Below are 11,062 nucleotides of genomic sequence, written 5' to 3'. Positions count from 1 at the left end.
AACCTAGAATTTGCTTATATACATTAAGTAAGAATTCAGTGGGTTTCCTGGCTATTTCACTTCTAGGAACAACATGATCAATTAGTCAGCCCCTCAGGTCAGTGTGAGTCACACTGCTCTGAGGGCTGCTTTGACTCTGCTATGCCAGACAGTGGCCACGTTCACCTGGCCTCGGGTGGTTGATGCTGCCGTGTGGCCCCTGCCACCCCAGAATCCAATTACACCCATTGCGTTTAGGTTTCCCAATTCAGTAATTGAAGTTCCACTGTAAGGCCTGTGCTATATAGAAAAACAACTGTGGGATGATTTTCCAAGGATGCTGGGGCTCCTCACATAAGTTTATTTCTCACAGTTGTGGTGGTAGGGTCTTAGGACCCTTCCAGTGTGAGTGAGTCGGTTTTAAATGGTGAATCCACCCTAACATTCCATCTCCCTAAGCTTTGAATCCCTTTTTCTACTTTATTTATTTATTTATTTATTTTATTTTATTTTATTTTATTTTTTTATTTTTTTATTTATTTTTGAGACGGAGTCTCACTCTGTCACCCAGGCTGGAGTGCAGTGGTGCAATCTCGGTTCACTGCAAGCTCTGCCTCCCAGGTTCACGCCATTCTCCTGCCTCAGCCTCCCAAGTAGCTGGGACTACAGGTGCCCGCCACCACGCCCGGCTAATTTTTTTATATTTTTAGTAGAAACAGGGTTTCACTGTGTTAGCCAGGATGGTCTCGATCTCCTGACATCTTGATCTGCCCGCCTCAGCCTCCCAAAGTGCTGGGATTACAGGCGTGTGCCACCGCACCCAGCCCCTTTTTCTACTTTAAATCAAAACGGTTTTGACATTTCCAGCTCAGTTACCATGGCCCACCCTTTGGTCCATGTTCCAACCAACCAACCAAACAGCCAAACTGCTAGAGCCCTTTCTGACTCCTTGAACTGCAGCATTAAATGCAGAATCTCTCAGTGAGTCCATACCAATAAATTCAGCCCAATCCAACTTTAAGTTTCTTCCACCATTATTCCATCCCTTACTATGCGTTCCCACACATGTTCTGGATTTCTGTCCTTGTCATTAGAAAACTCAAGTCTTTCTTTTGGAGTGCAGTGCACCTCCTCAGGGGTCACACTGTGTCCCTCAACTGTAGGGCTGCTGGGACTTACTTCTGGTTACAGGTCTAGAAGCAAACAGGAACTATGGGATGGCTCCTAAGGAGACTCAGCATTGTCCTGCACAGCAACTGCCTCAGAGAGGCCATCCAGTTTCCTCGGGAATGCGGGGTGAGGCCCTTCAACCTGCTGACCCAGTCTACCAATTCAAATGGTAGTGTCATCCAGAAACACCTGCACTGCACAGACACATTCAGAATAATGTTTGATCAACCATCTGGGCACCCAGTGGCCCGGTCAAGTTGACACATAATATTAACCATCACCATTTCCAACACTTGCCTAGCAGATCTGATGCATTGTGGTGACAACAAATGTTTACCCATTTCAAGTGAACATATGGGCCATTGTGTCCATAGAATATTGATTGGTTTTGATATTAATTTGTCACTGATGACATATTTTGCAGCATGTTGCATGTTTTGAAAAGTTTGCTACATATCAGTAAGTGCATCCAGACCTAGTTTGTCAAGATGTGCTAAGTACACGATGCTCTGTGGGTGCAAGTTTCCAGGCATAGGGCTCAGAACCTCTTACTCCAGTTAATGAATCAAAGAAAAGGTTGAATTATAGGTTAGGGAGTCAAGGAAAGCATGCTCAAGAAGTGGCATTTATGGGCCGGGTGGGATGGCTCATGCCTGTAATCCCAGCACTTTGAGAGGCCGAGATGAGCATATCACCTGAGGTCGGGAGTTCGAGACCAGCCCAGGCCAACACAGTGAAACCTGGTCTCTACTAAAAATACAAAAATTAGCTAGGCATGGTTGGCCTATAGTCCACGCTACTTGGGAATCGCTTGAACCAGGGAGGCGGAGGTTGCAGTGAGCCGAAATAGCACCATTGCACTCCAGCCTGGGCGACAGAGTGAGATTGTCTCAAAAAAAAAAAAAAAAAAAAGAAGTGGCATTTATGTCCAGTGCTGAAGGATGAATGCCAGGGAATTCTTTGCCCTGTTGTTTATGATTGTGAAAAATTAAACAACACTCAAAGATTTGTCAGCTACTGTGCTTTGCATCCATACGGTGGGTTTCCTTCTACTAGCTCCCAGTGGAGGCATGGTGGCTGGAGAACTCAGCCCATGCACAAAAAGATGAGCTGCTAGATCCTTCTGTACAGCCTCTACAGTGGAGAAAATCAGGTGCGTTTCACATTTTTCTTCACACTTTGAAGTATTGCATGAGTTTTCTTCATGAATGTGTATCATGCTCATCAACATAAAAATGAAATCAAAATTAAAAATTACTGGTGGGACTATATCCACAGAACTCATTTATAGGGCAATTTGGCAATATGTAACAAAAGGTTTACAAAGTACATGCCCCTTGCCTTAAAATGATTTTACTTTTAGAGTTTTGATGTGGACACATATGGATATACAAAGAGATATAAGGATATTTATCAAGGATTGCTGTATTAGAGAAAAATTGGAAATAATGCAAATATCAACAGCAGGGGACACTGAGATCAGTTAAGGTCCATTCCCAGAAGGAAATCCTCCGTGGCTCTCAGAAATGATGTGTACAAAACTATGAATGAGAATTCACTTGGGAAACAAAGCAGATAAAAGCAAAAAGTGGACTGATAAAAGCAGTGAGTAAATGCTAAGTCCCTTGCAAACAGGAGCGACAGTAAGTGCAGTTTTCAGGAACACAGTCGTTTCTCCAAGTTACCTCAGCTATTAAATACTTCAAAGGCGATGGCAAATGACAGGGGAAACCTGTTTGGTTCTGGAAAATGTACCATTCTGTACAGTTATTTTCAAAATAAATTGTTTGATCTTGGATTAGGGTAGAGCTTTTATGAAAGAAAAACATACATGTGCTTCAGATGTCAGTCTCAGTAATAAAGGGACTCAAAAGTCAATTCCACGAAGGCGCAGGCTTGGGGATTCCTTTGTCAGAGAACAATTGTCTAGGTCCAAGTCGCGCAGAGGAAGTTTGTCCTTGGCAGGCTGTGTGAGACTTTGTGCAGCACACTGTCTTTCTCCAGCCTCCAGGGTGTCCGGAGGCATCCTGGTGTCAGCCGCCAATCCAAAAGTTGGCTCTCAAAGCTCCAGGGGAGGGAAAGAGAGGCAGGAGGCACATGGCTGAAATCAGGATGAGTGACAGCAGTTCTGGCAGATCGGGCAGGAAAATGGCTCAAAGTTAGTTCTGATAAAACAGAGCACGAGGAGAAAATCATGATACCACAGATAATAATTTTTAGTAAGTTAGAACACAATTTTTAAAAGGCTGTCATTTATTCATTTGTAAATATTTGCCACCCACTCTGGGACAAGCACAGTTTAGTGGTACGGCAGTGTGTGTGTGTGCGTGTGGGGGGCGGGGGGGGGGGAGAGAGAGAGAGAGATTTGGAGGGAGGGTTCATATAAAGATTAATATTTACCTAAATAGAAGAAGGAGGACTCTATTCCTGTTTGATAGCTCCCTGTGCTTGGAGGAAAACATAGCTAACTCAGCAGGGGTGGTGTGAGGATCCAATGATATAATTTTTTGTGAATTACCAGACCTTACATTTGCATGACAATTAGTAGGCAATCAGTAAATGACATTATTATTGTTATTGTTATTACCCTTGTTAGTAAAGGAAAAGAAAACAGGTAGGGTCTCCTTGCAGTCTCTTCTGTTTTGAGCCAAGTCAGCCTCTTTGTGGTTGGATAGCAGAGGCTTTGCATGCAGAACCCATATCCATTCTCTCTTAGTTTGCTAAGGTTGCTGTAACAAAGTACCACAAACTGAGTAGCTTCAATAATCAGAAATGTATTCGCTTATAGTTCTAGAGGCTAGAGGTCCAAGATCAAGGTCTCGGCAGCCCATGCCCCCTCTGAAGGCTCTAAGGAAGACTTCATTCCTGCCTCTTCCCAGCTTCGGGTGGTTTCTGGCTGTCGTTGGTGTTCCTTGGCTTGTAGCTGCATCGCTCTAGCTTCTGCTTCCCTCTTCATGTGTGTATCTGTGTGTCTGTGTCTCTCCTTGTAAGAACGTTAGTCATCAGATTTAGGGCTCGCCCTAATCCAGTATGACTTCATCTTAATTTGATTACATCCACAAAGACCCTATTTACAAATAATCTCACATTCACAGGTACTAAGGGTTAGGACTTGAATGTATATTTTGTGGGTGGCTATACCCATAAATGCACTCACCTTCTGGTAACAGAACCCTGCCATTTTGTTGGGTCCCTGGATTTAGGAGGGCCAACCTGCCCCGGGCTGGGGGAGTGGGCATGTGACCCAGGACCGGCCACTCTCTTGGCTGCAGAGATTGGTTTTTACGTCCGAATCAGGCAATGAGACACAAAACTGGGATTTTTGTTGGAACTCTTGGAAAAGAAACCTCTCTTTCTGCTGGGCTAAAGTGGGAGAATATGAACCCAGCCTTACCCACGGTCACCGCATGGGCAGAGTCTACCAGCAAGTGAGGAAAGCCTGCCTACAGGGGCGGCCACAGGTTCCAAGTCCTGGAGATGTAGCTTGGGCCCCTGGATCCTACTGAACCTGAACCCAAATGCTTCTGACTTTTCCAATTAGATAAGCAAATAAATTCACTTTTTTTTCTTTTTTACTTAAGACATTTGGAGTGTTTTTTTTTTCTACAAGCAGAAGAATCTTGAATGATACTCTGTCTTCATTCTCTCATTTATATTTTTCTTATTTCATGAAAAACGTGTGTCACCTGCCCTCAAGCAGCTCACAATTGAGTGTGGAGATGAACAGAGACTGTGGACCCTCTGAGAGCATCAACAAGGGGAGCCAGACGCCCCTCATTCCACTCCCATTCCACCAGCTACTACCTGTGCGACCCATGGCAAGCTGCTCAGACTCTCTGAGCGTCTGTTTCCTCACCTAGAGAGTGGGAACAAAATAGTCTTTTTCTTATGGGATTGTGTTAAGGATTCAATGAATCAATATTTATAAAATGCTTGGAACAATGCTTGACACTTCGTAACAGCTATTGGCTATTAGGGGCAGAAAATATTCCTCAATTCGCATAACAGCCCTATGAAGTTGGTGCTATTATCTGCATCTTGCAAATACGGAAACTCAAGCTAACTGCAGTGATATGACTTACCCAATTGTCACAGTGAGAAAGGTTCAAAGCTGGATAGAGAATACAGCGTCCTTGACAATTGGCTGCATGGTCTTCCATAGGTCAGAAGTGGATCACAGAAGTCTCAATAGTAGCTCTGAGGTCTTCTGGATATGAAATAATTAATGATGACAAAGGGCTTTGTAGGGAATTGGTTCCTGGAAAGGGAGCCTCTCAAGTTATCAAATTTGCCCAGTTTGGTTTTCCCAGTACCTGACTTGTAGTAAGTACCCAATTGCATTAATAAATGAACAAAAATAGCCTTTATACATCACTGTTATATGAATAGCTCAGCCTGGAATTAAGAGATATAATTTGCCAGGACAGCTCCAGGGATGCATTCAGATATTTCACCTATTTATTTTAAAAAAATATACTGAGTTCCTGCATGTGCCAAACCTTATGCGAAATTCTGAGTGTACAGAATTTTTTATACATTGGTGTATAAAACCAGCACATTGTCAGCCCTTGTGGAATTTATAATCTCATAGGAAACACAGGCACAGGCAATATACAAGTAAATAACAAATACAGATGTAATTACAGATGGTGATCAGTGTCAGAGACCTAACAAACAGAATTCAATGAGAGAAAGTAATGGAGCATGGATAAATTATTTATATAACTTGGTCATGGATGGCCTCTTTGAACAGGTAACATCTTGAGCTGAGAAGGAGCTAGCCATGCCAAGGCCAAGAGAGGAGTGTCCTACAATCTAGAAGAAAGAATCTGACATATACTGGGAATGAAGTAGAAGTGTCATGGCAGGTGGTGTTGGCTGGGTGAATATAGGCACAGATGTGGTTGGAAAGGCAGGAGGTCAGAGAGGATCTGATCCCACAGAGTCCAAAAGAGGAGGGCCCAGCACATTGCAGGTACTCAGGGATGACCTGTTTAATAATTAAATGAACATTAAGTGGTCCATGCTATGAGGTTGGATTTCACTGTTGATACTCTTGAAATAAGCTGTTCTCAATGGCTATGGCCTTTCTTAGTCATTATAATTTCTTATTACATTTGGCTTAGTCAAGAAGACATTAGAGCTGGGCGCAGTGGCTCACGCCAGTAATCCCAGCATTTTGTGAGGCCAAGGCAGGCGGATCACCTGAGGTCAGGAGTTCGAGGCCAGCCTGGCCAACATGGTGAAACCCCGTCTCTACTAAAAATACAAAAATTAGCTGGGCATGGTGGTGCACACCTGTAATCCCAGCTACTTGGGAGGCTGAGGCAGGAGAATCACTTGAACCTAGGAGGCAGAGGTTGCAGTGAGCCAAGAGCACACCACTGCACTCCAGCCTGGGCAACAGAGTGAGACCCCACCTCAAAAAAAAAAAGAAAAGAAAAGAAAAAAGACATTAGAGAATGACAGCAAACACCTCAATAAAGGAAATCCAAGACAATTCTAAGACTGCAGGGTAGAGACAAATTTCCAAGCTCTTTGATGTACTCAGCAATGCCCTTCTCAACTCTGAATTCAATTTATAAACTTTAAAAGCCTAGACAATGACTACTGGTGCTGTTTAGAAGATGACCTTGAAGTTCCACAAAGTCATAAAAGATTTTAATTCTAGGTGGTAGCCAAGAACAATGAGAGCTTTTTCAATATGTGTTCTGGGTCTTCTGTTTCATGTGCTCTGAGAGAGTTTTCTGAACAGATGTATGCTGGGGACTTTGTTGACCAAAATCAACTTCCCAAAGCATAGTTAAGTTCTTGAGTCGCTCTGAATCTAATTTATCCTCCTTGTATTAGCAAGTCATCTTGCTTGAGCAAACCACTTATTGGCTTCCCAGTGCCCAGGCGATAAACTGCAAATTCCTTCAGATGGCACTTTCTGGTCTCCTGGAATTGAACTTCATCATCTTTTTACTATCTCTGCCTTCACCAAGTTGCTTGACTTTGCTTGATGTCAAATATGTTCATTTCCATGGTGTCCGCTTTGCTTGGCGTGAACTTTCTCAAACTTTCATCTTAGTCTTGTGACTGATCCTATGAGGCTAAATACAAATGCCAACTCCTCTGTGAAGCCTTCCTTGATTTCACTAGTTTGAATGAATCCCTCCTTATTTCAAGGCTCTTTGTAAATTAGCATTTTGTTTATTAATATGGAGATGCCTATCATATTATGCCTTAGACCTTTTTTTTTTTTGGCCGCTTCTCTACTGCTCATGCCTCCTCCTTATCCCAGCCTGTCTTCTATACTTCACAGTGTCACTTTACATGTGCTTCTGATATTGGTTAATGCCCGTTGCCTCTTCTAATAATAACTAATAATTATGAGGACTTACTAAATGCCAGGCACTGTTCTAATCAACATATATGCATTAGCTTATTTTATCCTCATGGGAATCATAGGGTTGCTATTAACTCCACTTTACAGATGAGATGAGAAAACTGAGGCAGAGACAGATGAAATGCCAACGTCATACAGCTAAATGCAGGAGTCACGATTCAAGCCAAGGTGGTGAGGCTCCCAAGTCCATCGCTGACAACATTATTCTAGACCACCTCTCTCCCGGAGTAGGGGATTAGTTCTGTGTTTCCTTTGGTTTAGTTGTTGGAGCAATATTACCAGCACTTGGCATGGTGCTTAGTACATAGTAGGGGCTCAATATATACCTTGTTGAATGAAAGAAGCATAGTTTTGCATGTCTGCTAAGTTGCCTGAAGGCAGACACTAGATGGCAAGGGGCAGGAAGGCAGGTAGCCTGTGTGCCACATCACCTTGGCCTCCCAATGATCCCTAGCACCTAAGCAGATGCTTGGTACCTAATAATCATGTTATTATTTGAGCATTTAGATGTGAGGGTTCTAATGCTGTCAGATGTATTTGCTAATCCTTAGCAACAATCTTATAGACTAGTTTTTATCATTGTCCCCATCTTGCAATGAGATGACTGAGGTGCAGAGAGACTGAGTCATTTGCTCAGGTTCACGTGACAACTAAGTGGTGGCACCAGGGTTGAAATCTGCCATGCCTTCTATGTTTTCATTTATCTGTATTCTTTACCACATCTCAGCTCTACCTTGCCTTTACCTATTAGTGAAATGCTTATTGACCGAAGAAGCAGGTTGTATAGGGCACAGAAATAGGTAAGGAAGGGTTGGGCGAGGTGGCTCACGCCTGTAATCCTAGCTTTTTGGGAGGCCAAGGTGGGTAGATCACCTGAGGTCAGGAGTTCAAGACCAGCCTGGCCAACATGGTGAAACCCTGTCTCTACTAAAAATACAAAAATTAGCCAGGCATGGTCGTGGGCGCCTATAATCCCAGCTACCTGGGAGGCTGAGGCAGGAGAATCGCTTGAACCCAGGAGGTGGAGGTTGCAGTGAATCAAGATTGCACCACTGTACTCCAGCCTGGGCAACAGAGCAAAAACTCCATAAAAAAGAAAGAAAGAAAGAAAGAGGTAAGGAATGGTAGAGAAGGGGACTTGAAGAGTGGTAAGAAAGCTGACTGTCTGAAGCAAACAGTGCTTGGTTGAAGGATTTGGAAAGGATGCAATTGATAGATTAAGAAAAAGGACAATGTTTCAAATACTTGGAAGAACCAGGCAGGTAAATGGAAATTAGGGACATTGGAGGGGACGGCTGTAGAGTGACAGAGACCATGGTGAACAGGCAAGCACAAAGAGGCCGGCACCACTGCACACTGCCATGCAGCAGGGATGGGGCCAAGGGTGGTCAGAGCTTATAATTTTTCAGAGAAGATGAAAATCTGGATTGTATGTGAAATTCTTCACTTTTTAAACTGTGGGTAAGTATTTCCACTTAAAGGAACAATAATCATTCTGTGGGTTAAACCTAAGGTGAATGCAGCTAAATGAGGTTCCGAGTGTAAAGGGCAGGCCAGCTTTTAGAGCACCCTGAACGTCTGCATGAGGACTTTGGGAACTCATTCATACTCAACACACAAAATGATGCGTAAATGAGCATGGCTTAATCTTTGGGGGTAATAGAACTGTTGTGTTGGGTGTTAGACTTGTTTATTCTTTGCTAGGGTACAAATACTGCATACTTGCAATTCTCTATGGTTTTCTGAAGGAGTTGATTTACAATATTAAAATAAGCACTTTGTTTTCTTCACTTCTTAGCTCATCCTTGACCCAGAAGAAGACCAGTCATAGCTGATCCTTCAAGAAGCAAGAAAGAAGACAAACAGATGAATGATAAAGACAACCAGGTAACCTGGCAGTGCAAAGGATTCACCTCCTAGCTTGTGGATTTAGGAATCTATGCTGGGAGATCTGGGACAATAACAAAGATGGGAGTGGTGATTTGCAGGGCAGGGCTTCAGGTGCAGGGGTCGGAGCAAGGCAGGGGGCATTGAGTGTCTGAAACTAAGCAAGACAATGAAGAATAAAATCCAAGTGAGGGGAGCCACTTTATCCTTTGCTTCTTCTTCCATTTAGTCAGGTCCATGTGTCTTGAGCACCTACTATGGGCTCAGCACCACGCTGGCCACCGGGGACAAAGAACAGAAATGCCCTTGGGATGAGGTTGGACCTGACCTCTGAGCAGCAAAATGCTTAAGTCAAGCAGTCAGGCAAACTGGCTGTGAATCTTGTCTCTGTCACTTATTCATTGCATGACTTCAAAGAACTTTCTTAGCCTCTCATAGCCTCAGTTTCCCATTGGGTAAAATGGGAATAGTAATCAAATCAATTCCATAGATTTATTGCAAGATAAACTAAGAGTGATTGTGTAGACCACTCAGCACAGTGGCTGGCACATAGCAAGTACTGAACAAGTGACAGTATTTGTTCCTTTTATGTATTAATATAAGTCCTCTAATAGAAGAATATAGAAACTACACTACACTGACGACACCAAGGGGGAGGATGAATTTTTTTTTTTTTTTTTGAGATGCAGTCTCACTCTGTTGCCCAGGCTGGAGCGCAGTGGTGCAATCTCAGCTCACTGCAACCTCCACCTCCCGGGTTCACATGATTCTTCTGCCTCAGCCTCCTGAGTAGCTGGGATTACAGGCACCTGCCACTACGCGTGGTTAATATTTTGTATTTTTAGTAGAGACAGGGTTTCACTATGTTGGCCAGGCTGGTCTCAAATTCCTGACCTCCTGATTCACCTGCCTCAGCCTCCCAAAGTGCTGGGATTACAGGCATGAGCCACCACACAGAGCATGCACTATAGTTTAAAATTATGTTCCCAGATATTTACTAGCTCTTCTACACTGTCTTTCCCTTGCCCTCACTAGATGGCAAGGGGCAGGAAGGCAGGTAGCCTGTGTGCTATGTCACCTTGGCCTCCCAATGATCCCTAGAACCTAAGCAGATATCAGGTACCTAATAATCATGTTATTATTATTATTTTTATTATTATTTGAGATAGGGTCTTGCTCTGTTGCCCGGGATGGAGTGCAGTGGTGAGATCTCGGCTCACTGCAACCTCCACTTTCCAGGTTCAAGCGATTCTCCGGCCTCAGCCTCCTGAGTAGCTGGGATTACATGCACCCACTACCATGTCCAGCTATTTTTTTCTTTTCCTTTTTTTTTTTTTTTTTTTTTGGAGACGGAGTCTCGGTCTGTCATCCAGGCTGGAGTGCAATTGCACGATCTCGGCTCAGTGCAACCTCCACCTCCCAGGTTCAAGGAGTTCTCCTGCCTCAGCCTCCTGAGTAGCTGGGCAGGCATGCGCCACCACACCCGGCTAGTTTTTGTATTTTTAGTAGAGACTGGGTTTCACCATGTTGGTCAGGCTGGTCTCAAACTCGTAACCTCATGATCCGCCTGCCTCGGCCTCCCAGAGTGCTGGGATTACAGGCGTGAGCCACTGCACCCGGCCTATCATGTTATTA

This window comes from Gorilla gorilla, chromosome 3 (assembly GCF_029281585.2).
Source record: "Gorilla gorilla gorilla isolate KB3781 chromosome 3, NHGRI_mGorGor1-v2.1_pri, whole genome shotgun sequence".
Classification (NCBI taxonomy): Eukaryota; Metazoa; Chordata; class Mammalia; order Primates; family Hominidae; genus Gorilla; species Gorilla gorilla.
Note: the sequence above shows the minus strand (reverse complement) of the source record.